At 53.0% G+C, this 10099-nt stretch overlaps 1 long non-coding RNA gene across 1 annotated transcript; it reads left to right on the top strand.

The window, feature by feature from the left end:
- Window positions 1-1602: 1602 nt before the first annotated feature.
- On the top strand, window positions 1603-8709 carry LOC134414772 (uncharacterized). The gene is made up of 4 exons (XR_010026844.1): window positions 1603-1787; window positions 6526-6639; window positions 7564-7662; window positions 8414-8709. It is a non-coding gene; the product is annotated as an uncharacterized LOC134414772 (long non-coding RNA).
- Window positions 8710-10099: the final 1390 nt, after the last annotated feature.

Here is a 10099-nt window from a genome sequence, read left to right as displayed (position 1 = left end):
TAATTCTAACTTGAAGTCCTAGAGGTAGCAAGACCTGAAGTGAGGCAGGCACCTGTAGAGACTGGATGTAACCTTCAATGAGCTCAAACATTGTGGAGAGTCTCTTTTTCTTTTTGCTGCTCATGCCGCAGGCCTGGGGTGCACAGTCTCCTACTAATCTGGGCAACTAATGCAGTGACTTAACAGAACTGGGGTGGCCAAGTCAGATGCCTCCCATCTGGATGACGACAGAGGCGTGACCGAAGTGCCCTGTCAAAAGGGCAACATCATAATTTAATGTTAAAAATTAGCATATGCTCAAAAATTTTGGAAACAAAAAGCTTCCTGGGATACTAAAGGTTCTAAAGCAGCAGAATGGGGGCCCTGTTCACTTATAAGACATAGCAGCTGGCTGGGGCCCTCCCTGACCTCCCTGCAAAGGGAAAGAAGTCAAACTTGCTGGGCTAAGAGGTCCTCTCCTTCCACTCTCAACTCTGTCAGACTCTGCTGGAATTTATTCATTCCCCCTCCCTAAAAATATAGCGGTAGCTCTTCCAGATCTTCACAGCTACAACGACACAATAAAACCGCAAAGCTGGGGGGAGCTCCTGGAGGATAACCCCGGCCGGGTTTCAGAGCACCTTTCGGGCCGGTTTCATGCGCGGGATGTGCTCCCTTCCCCATGCGGGGGCACCTCCTCGCTGCCCGGAGCGCAGCCCAGCGCGGCCTGGGTGCCCTCGCCCGGCCCGGCCCGCTCCTCCCGTTAGATGGCGCTACAGACTTTGCAACCACGTGTGCGGAGGCGAGGGGGGAAGAATCACAACACTAATAAAAGAAATAAGCCTCGTTCTGTCCGAAACGCGGGGAGTCGGCCTGGGGGAAGCGGCGCCCAGCGTCGGGATGCCCCTTTCCCTTTCCTGCCCGGGGTTGCCGGCAGCCCCGCGGCGGCTGCCGGGGCTTGGCTCTCGGGAGCCACCAGGGCAGAGCTGGGGGCTCGGGAGCCAGCAGGACGAAGCTGGGGGCTCGTGGCGGAGCCGTCCTTCCTACCGGGAGAACATCCTGTCAGGAACGGGCAGGAAGCGCCGGCCGGTTCCCAGCCGGGGAGCTGAGCGAAACCCACGGGTAGTGCCCCATCCCTCCCCTGTATTATTTCTCCTTTCCAGGAAGGTGCTCGTGCCATGTCCACAGCCTGCTTGGGTTCTGATGGCTGGGTGTTTGATCAGTCCCACTCTTCCCCCCCAACACTTTTTTTTTCTTATGGTAGTCCCGCGTTTCCCCTCGGTGTAGAACCCCGCGAGTTTCGGGCAGCCTGTCAGCGGCTGCCACGGGGCTCCGCCGGAGCGAGGCTGCCCAAGGTGGTGGCTCTGTCCCTCACCCATCCCGGCCGAGCACAGGAGGGACAGGACCGTGTATGAAACTGCTTGTCCTGAACTCACTAAGTCCAGGACTTATGAGACAACGCTTCTCCGCCCGGTGCCCAGCCAAAAGGCGCCTGGTTGTCCCCAGCCCTGCCGCTAAGGCAATCACCTTAAGAAGGGGTTAGGGCTGTCCCGGCGCAAAGGCCACCGCCGCGCCCTCCTCCCGTGCCTGCCATCGGGCTGCGAACTTCCCGGTGGGGTAAGTTCTCCTTTAAGAAAGCGAACTGTTCCTTATGCATATTTAAGGCTGTTTGTCTGCGATGCCCAGCTGACACGGGTCTGGAGGCTCACACGCGGGACCCGAGCTCTGGAGGAGTAAATCATCCCCACTTTAAACCCACCCTCTGCCAGGGCTCCAGTTGGGAACTCCTTGCGTTGCTCTGAACACATGTAAGTCATAGAGGGGGAGAGGGGGGATGGGGTGGACTGGGGAGATGGAAGAGGGAGACTGAGTCTATTTAGGGAGATTAGTAGGGTATTTTGGTAATTTCCATCACCAACACCCCCCCCCCGAGTCACCCCCCCCAACAAAAAAGGAAAAAAACCTTGTCATTGGATTTAAAAAACAATTCAAAACAATTTATTATTATAATTCTTTTTCGCCCAGCCTAGGGGCGCCTGCCCCTCTAAGCATGCCTGGATCCCTAAGATCGGTGAGGTTTCCTGACTTCCTCCCTCTTTTTGTCCTGCACGAGAGCGCTTTGCTGGGCGCGCAAGTGTGCGTGTGAGTAGCGGAGAGCGGCGCCGGGAGGGTGCGCGGAGCCCTCGCTGCAGCCGGGGGCAGGAGGGGACCTCTCACGTCACCCGCGGATCAGAGGACTCCTCCGTCGCGTCGGGGGTGGCATCCCGGGCAGCCTCTTCAGCCCACAGAGAGCGGGGGGAGCCTTCCGGGCATGCGAGTGCCTCGGAAAAGCCCCCTCCGCAGCCAGGCGCCCTGCCGCCTCCGCGCGGGTGTGCTGCTGTAGGGTGTCAGAAACGCCACAGCGTATGCGAAGGTCAGGCTTGTGAGCTTCCACTGCAGCTCAAATGGGAAGGAGCAACTTTCAGTGCTCTGCTCTTAGCGGTTTCCTGCCTTTTAAAGTGAACTTGTTCGAGTGTGTTATTCAAAATGTGGTTCAGTAGTTATGCCTTCAAATTAAGTTGCTTCTCGGTCCTCATCGGGAAAAGCAGACATGTGTCCTCAATTGTATAGTATATATATATAAAAAATCTACTAGGTACTTTATGATTCCATCTGGAGAAATTAAAAGCCCAGAGCTGTAATGTTTATTCTTACATAGTTTACAAAAAAAGGGGGAAATGTGTGAGACACATGTCTCCAAATATAACCAAAGTGCTTTCCCTTCTGGTTAAAAAGTTGCATGCAAATGTTTTCATTTTAACACTCCCTGCCACCTGTACTTCTCAGGGAAACTTTTCTTGGCGTTAGTGACGAAGCACCAGTAGTACTTATTAATGAATTAATTATTATTATGGCTGCTGAATTGACTTAAAGTACTTTGGAGGTGAAACTGATCCATGTTAATCAGTTACAATTAATTGTGTTTCAGCTGCTGTGTCAAGCACAGTTTCAAAGACGAGGGGGAGAAGGCTGTGCATGGGATGTAGGGAAGGGGGTGATCCGGAGACTTCTCGGCCCCTTGCTCAGAGATGTCCTCTTGGATTGCAGAAATACGCGTAATGTTGTCCCGGTGCCCGCGTCAGGTCACACCAAGGTGCGAAGGGCAACTTAGGTGACAAACTCCTCTTTCTCCTACCAAAAGCTGCAAAGATGAAGAGGGTCTAGGATTGAGGAGCGCAGCCCCGCAGGGAGATTTCCCTCAGGAGTTCTCATTACGGGGAGGGCAGCGGGCGTGGGCTTTGCTGTGCCGTCCCTGCTTGGCCGCTTTGCTCAGGGCTTTTGTGTCGGCGGCGGAGACAAGGAGGCAGCGGTGGGCAGCCAGGGATCCGCAGAGTCCTCTCGCGGGGGGGCGACTGCATCCCGCGGCCAGGAGCATCTGGGGAGAGGGAAGCGGGGGAAGAGGAGAAAATATCTCCCCGAGGGGACAAGCGACAGCTGGGCCGGGCTCTGTGAATGCCAGGGAGGCCAGAGGGACGGCCGCAGGGCCGAGGGCAGGAGAGGCCGGGTCGCGCACACGGGCAGCCGAGGGGAGGGCTATTCCCTGCCGGGACCGGGGTGCTGGGGGTGCCGGGCGGGCTCAGCGGGGAGAGCTGGGGACGAGCAAGGCCAGGGAGAGGCCCTGAGGCAGCCGGGCAGAGCCTGGTGGAGCTCCCCGGGCCGCTGTGCCGAGGGGAGGCCCCAGGGCCGCCGTTGGGGCAGCGGGGCACAGGGGCGGCCCGGCCGTGCGTGCCCAGCACTGAGACTGCGGGGCAGCGTCCCCTCGGCGGGGCAGGAACGCGAAAGCGGAGCGGGCACCCCCTCAGCTGCACCGGGCCGTGCCTGGGGGCGACCTGGCTGGGCCGGGGACCGCGCACCGGCTGCCCGCACCCCCAGGGCAGACAAACTTGCCGTCTTTTGCCAGGGAGATGGGATTTTCCACAATGATAACGACCCCTCCTCACAGAAGTTAGGGGCGGGAGAGAGGGAGAACTGGAGGTTCTCCCCGGGCTGGGCGCCTCACCCTTGCCCTGCCTGCCCCTTGGCCTCCGGCCGCGGCGGGGGCTGAGCCCGTCCCGGGCTGCACCAGGCATCATCAAGTACTGCTTGTCCTTAGAGATTTACCCTTCGCAAAAGTAAAGCTCTCTCTCCCCCGCCTCAGCTTCAATGTGACTTTTTTTTTTTTTTTTTTTTTTTTTTTTTTTTTTTTAATGTCAGTCCGCAGAAAGGCAATTGGGAAACTCTGTTCCCTCCCATCCTCTCTGGAATTGTGTTGCTGGGATTTTTTTGCGGTCCGATTTTTTTTTCCTTCTCTCACTCCAACTCTTTCTCAAAGACTCCCCTTCCCTCCCTCCCGCTCTCTCTATTTTTTTTTTTTTATTATTCCCCTTCATCATCCCATTGACTCTACTCAGCTTTTGCTTAAGACGAGCAAGGGAAAAAGCAAACCACTCCACCCTGTATGTGCAAACGGACCTTTCTTGGAGAAAAGTAAAACAAACAAAACCCCTTTTACCTGCAATAGAAGATAGTGTACAAAATTATGCGTCCCCCCGCCCCTCCCGACCCGTCCTATATAGAATGCAGCTAAAATTAATTGAAAACTGTGGGAAGAGATGCGTTTTCCACTTGTGAACGTAACAGCTAAGGTCGATCGGGTGGACAGGACACCTCGTTCCTGCTCCTCACGGGTGGGATCGCTCTCTCCAGCTGGGATAGGTAGTGTTGCAGGTCTCGCAGAGGTGCAGGATGCAAATCTTCGGTTTTCGTGTATCACAAAAGCAGGCTTCGTTGGATGAAACACCCATATTAGCCAACTTTCTCCCTCTCCCTCCCTAGTTTTATTTATTTTCCTTGCATGCGGGACCGAGGTGGTAAAAACCAAACAAAAGCACTTGCGTTTGTGCCGGCACTTTGTCGTCGGGGCAGCACCCGCATTAGATTATTGCCGGGGATTTATTTGCATGCAGCTGCAAACCCACAACCCGGCTGCTGACCGCTGCGCATAAAGGGCTGCCGGGGCCGGCCCCTGCCCGGCCGCCGCGGCTCCCGGTGGGAACACGGCCCGGGGGCCGGGGCTGGGGGAGGATTTGGGAGCGGGATTGCTCCCGACACGGCCCGGGGGGATGGTGGCAGAGCCGACAGCAGCAGGGTCCCCAGCGCACGCAGGGGCTGCAGGTGCGGGGGATGGGGGAGGCGGGGGCGGCGCTGCCCGCAGCCCCCTCCCCGCCACCCGGCTCGCCCCAAAGGCAGCCGCCGCTCCCACTGGCCTTGCTCACAAGCACATCCGAGAAAAGCTTTTCCTAACGCCTATGTCCCGGGGATAAAAAAGGACCGGTGGCGGATCCTCGGGATTTCTCAGAGCTATTTTCAGTGCTTTGAAATTTGTAGTAATGTTGATGCTCTTTTCCCCCCCCCTCTTCTCCCCTTTCTTCGGCCCAGTAGCGTTTGGCAGCGTTTGACGAGGGAGCTATTAACCTTTGAAGCAGGGGCTTTAGGTTCAAACTACCTCCTTCGCAACCCGCCGTATGCCTCTCCCCTCCCCACACAGAGGCACCATGCGAGGATGGATTTGGCTGTATGGGATCGATGTAAATGTCTCCTCAGGCCTCCTTCTACCTCAGGCTGTGCTACCAAGTCTCCTTCATCTTCTCCCGGAGAACCCGGTGAAGGCGCAGGGTTCCTGGAGCTTGAACTGGGGCCCCTCCGAGCACAGAGGGAGCAAAACCTGCCTCAGAAGCGGGGCCGGCTCGGGAACGAGCCCCAAGCCCCACGGCAGCGCTGCCGTGGTCTGGCCCGTGTCTCCCTCCGTGAGGGGAAGGAGGGGGTCAAATCAGCCATCCACAAACTTAAGGGGACTTCTGCCCATCCCTCCCTCTGCTCCGGCGGCCAGCATGGGACTGTAGGAGAAGGGCAAGAAAAACTGAGTTCGGGGAACTTAATTATTTGTCAGAGGAAAAAGCTGTTCCCACTCCATGCATCTCCCTCGACTGGGCGTGAGCAGGGGAGGCCCCTCCGGGCTTTTCTGCCAAAGACAGGGGGCTACTGAGCGGGAGCTGCCAGGCAGGGAGGGTAAGGTCGGGAAACCTGCCCCGAGGGAGAGGCTGGAAGGGCAATGGGGATGCACACAGACACACAGAGGGTCACGTTCGCCCCTCGCATCCCCACAGTGGTGCACGGAGATGCGCTGAGGGGCCGGGGGCGGGCACGGCCGGAGGGCAGCCCACCCCACCGAGCTCCCCCAGCGCGGCCCGGTCGCGGTAGGGACCCGGCCGGGCTGCGCTGGCACAGGAGGGGGTGCCTCCAACCCCATGCCCCCAAAAAACTGAGGAATAGCAGGCTGGAGTGCATGTGTAAATTGGGATGCACCTGTGGGCTGCAGTGGGCAGCGTTTGCGGGGAGCAGCTCAATAACACGAGTGGCCAGGGAAAGCGCAGGGAAAGGCAGGAAGGGATGAAACCATTCGCTGACTCCTTGCGGAGCGAGGGAGTGTTGTCATCTTTGTTTTGGTTGTGTTGTTTTGTTTTGCAGGAGATTGGGACAATAGCTGGAGTGGATTATTCATTCCCGTAGGGCAATACTTCCCTGTATGGGCTTCAGGATGCAGTTGGAAGCTTGGGAACAAAGCGGGCATCGAATGTCAAGGTAACTGGTCCCCTTCCTTTGTTTATGCTATTGTTAATGACGGGGCTCACTCAGCCCTGGCCTCAGCCGTGCTGTATGGCATTAATATTGACTTGAGAGAATAGGCCGGGCAATTAAAACCCAAACCCAGAACAACAGCAGCATCCAGCCCAAGCCCAGTTCTTCAGGTAAAACACGCCTCTTCTGGGCTACTGAGAGTGATATAGTAGTCTTGCCTGGTATTCACAGAAACACACACACCGTTCATAAAATTAAACACATCCCTATACAGCATTAACATGTAGGGGAGACACCGTAACCCTGTCCTTCAGTACCAAATCAAAAGGGAAAGGGCACTATTTTCAAATACCCACTTATTAGCATGAGGGAATTCTCATCAGAATAAAAAAATCAAAGAAACTAATAAAATATAATTTTAATTTTGATAATCTAAAACCAGTAGAAACCTGAGCATTTATTGACTAATTTTCTTCTTCTCAAGGTAGCGGATGGTATTTAAAGTTCAACATTTCACACAGCTCCTTGTTTAGTTTAATTTTCTCAACAATCTAGGCAATATCAGCAATGTGGGTTAAAAAATTTAGGATCTGAATATGGATCTGCATAAAACAGAGAAGGCAAGAGAACTGGGGAGAGAATGTTTTATTATTTTAAGAAGAGAAGGGAGTGCATGTTTGCATGTGTGTGTGGATGCATGTGCGTGTGGATGCATATGTGTGAGAGTGAGAAACAAATGGAGAGATTTGCACCTTGCATTTGATCTGTAGCTTTAGTGTGGACTCTGAAACAAATATCTATTAGATTTCTCTGAAAAATATCCCACTCAGGCAGAGAGACCCCTGTTTTGAATGAGAGCTCCAGGTGATGAAAGAAATTTATGTTATTCCAGAACAATTCTTTATCAACAATTTTTTTTTTTTCTAGAAAGATTAATTTCATCTCTCCTATCCTGGGCCCATTTTCTGTCAGTGAAGGGGTATAATAATGATCGATGCCCAGCACTTCTCATATCTGTTCTACTTGGTAAATATTTGTAATGTTTTGAATGTAGAAGGGAGGTGAAGAGATGAGCCCAATCTCAGCTTCAGAGGATTCTCATGAGTACTCACACAGAGAGAGGAAAAGTCCAAACAACCATGCCAACCTGTTCAGAAAACCCTCCAGCCCAAAACTCTACAGTCATGCAGTTAGTTTTTGTATTTTATCTGCCTGCTTGGTGAAAGGGTCTGCATACATCAGGCTGTCTGGGTTTATGCGACCAGCTCCAGGTGTACACTAGTACTCCAGTTGAAAATGGAACCTGGAGCTGTTGAGCAAACAACTCCTGTTTGACTGTAGTGTGGACTGAATGCTGTCTAGTCAGCTGTATGGAGCAGTGGCAGGGAAGTAGCTCCAAGTATTTCCAAAACTAATAACAAAAAGGTTACTATATATAATGTGTTTATACAGCCCACATTCCCTCAAGTTGTTTAAATTTCGGTTTGATGCATATAAATATAGCAGACATACCCAGTTTCCCATTAGCCAGTCCCTGCTTTTTAAAATCAATTCATTTCAGTTTGAAAGAATGGCCCCATACTCAAGACAGTCAACAACCCTTTGACTTTCTCCACTCACTGTGGACCTCAGGAAGAAACAGCATCAGTCTTTGTCATTTCACATGCGTACTGCAGTGCCTTGACATTGTGCTTTAAGAGCAGGCCTACTACCAGGGAAAGGAACAGTCCCCAGCTGGTTCCCCCTTTCTAATCCATTTTCCCCTTTCTCATCTTAGGATCCTTTTGAGGAAGAAATAGTTCTGCTAGGACCCCATGCCTGGACTTCGGAGGGCATGGGGCAGTGGTCTGATATGAAAGCACTCTCCCTGCAAATGGAAACTCTCCTCTGCCTTGCAAGAGAAGCAGCGAAGGGACACTCGAAGTAACCAAGCATCTGGCATCAAGCCTGACAATCCACTTCACACTATGTGAAGGAAAGTTTGTTCCAAACCACATACTTTGTGGTGCTCAATACTAGTGTCAAACTGGTTTGAACTGTCCCAGGTCTAAAATAAAGATCTCCATTGTGGTATGACAGTGAGCTTGTCTTGCTAAACTTTCCCTGTTTATGTTGGAGGTACAGAGCTGGTGTAATGCTGTCTTTTCACCCATGGATGGGCACAATAGGAACAATTCAGAAAAGTTCTGTTTAGCTTTTCCCCCCTTGTAGTTGAAAAAATGCAAGATATCAGAAACAAGCCTATGTTTGAAGGTACAGTTTTCAACATGTGAGTGGGAAACATATGTACTGGCACTATTCGACAGCTCTGTAAGGGCTGTGCTTGAATTTTGGCTTTTAATCTCAACTTTGTTAGAGAGCGATGCAAAATGGAACAGAACCTGATTATTTGTGCTATAGCCTTGTGATGCTCATCCTATAACTGTTGGGGAGAGAAGCAAAACACCCTGCTAAAGCTTTGGGTGAGCCTGAGTTTCAGGGGGACTCTAGTCTTCGCAGGTTCTCACTTCACTGCCCTTCTTCCCCCGGTATTTGTTATATGGGATTTTTTTTCCTGCTGTTCTACATTTTAAAGTGAGTACAGACTCAATCCTGCTAAGAGAGAGAGCACCCTCCACCACAAGCTCACGTTTGGCAAATGCCTACCCACTTCGACTACCCCCCATTAGGTCATCGTCCCCCTTTCAGGGGAAAAAAAGAAAATCTTAAAAGAGAAAGAGAGAAGCGGTGGTGAGGGGAAGGGGGAAAACCCCCTTATTCCTCAGTGACCTGCACAGCTCGGACAGACCTCCAAGATCCCCTCCACCTCCTGCAGACAAGCCCCGACGGAGAGGAAAAACCCCACATGCCTGAACTTTTAACGTGGCTTGGCGTTTATACAATTCAGGCTCAATTTTTAACAATCCCGGAGCGGGGGCCGGGGCGCGGAGGGGGGGGGGGACAAGGGAGAAGAAAGTTTGGCTTTAACTCTTCGTCGCTAAAGCATCACCAGAACCCAAACCCCCAGGCACCAGCCAGAGCGCCCGGCGTGCCCGGCGGCCGGTGCCCTTGCCGCACACACGGGCGGCGGCGGGCAGGCAGGGGCAGCCCCGGCGCTGGCTGCCGGCACCCTGCGTGCAGCCCTGCCCCGGGAGGGGGCCGCCCCCCTCCCAACGCCCAGCGGGGAAAGCAGCCCTGCCTGGGCTCTGCGGGGCTGGCAGGGAAGTTTTTTGGTACTGCTAAAGGCACACACACACATAGACACACACACACAAATATATGTCTATATATATAGATATATAGTTATATATATAATACACACACGTCTTTATATATAGATTTATATGTAGGTGTCTAGTCTATGTTTAAATTATTCTATCTATACACACAGTCCTCCTCTGATGAGGTCATTCTCCCATATATATGAGATTGGGTGTAAGATGCCAGATTCTAACGCCAAGATCTTATCACTGCCGATCTAAAA

Source organism: Melospiza melodia, chromosome 2 (genome assembly GCF_035770615.1).
Source record: "Melospiza melodia melodia isolate bMelMel2 chromosome 2, bMelMel2.pri, whole genome shotgun sequence".
In the NCBI taxonomy this organism is placed as follows: Eukaryota; Metazoa; Chordata; class Aves; order Passeriformes; family Passerellidae; genus Melospiza; species Melospiza melodia.
Note: the sequence above shows the minus strand (reverse complement) of the source record. Positions and strands in the feature narration are given on the sequence as shown.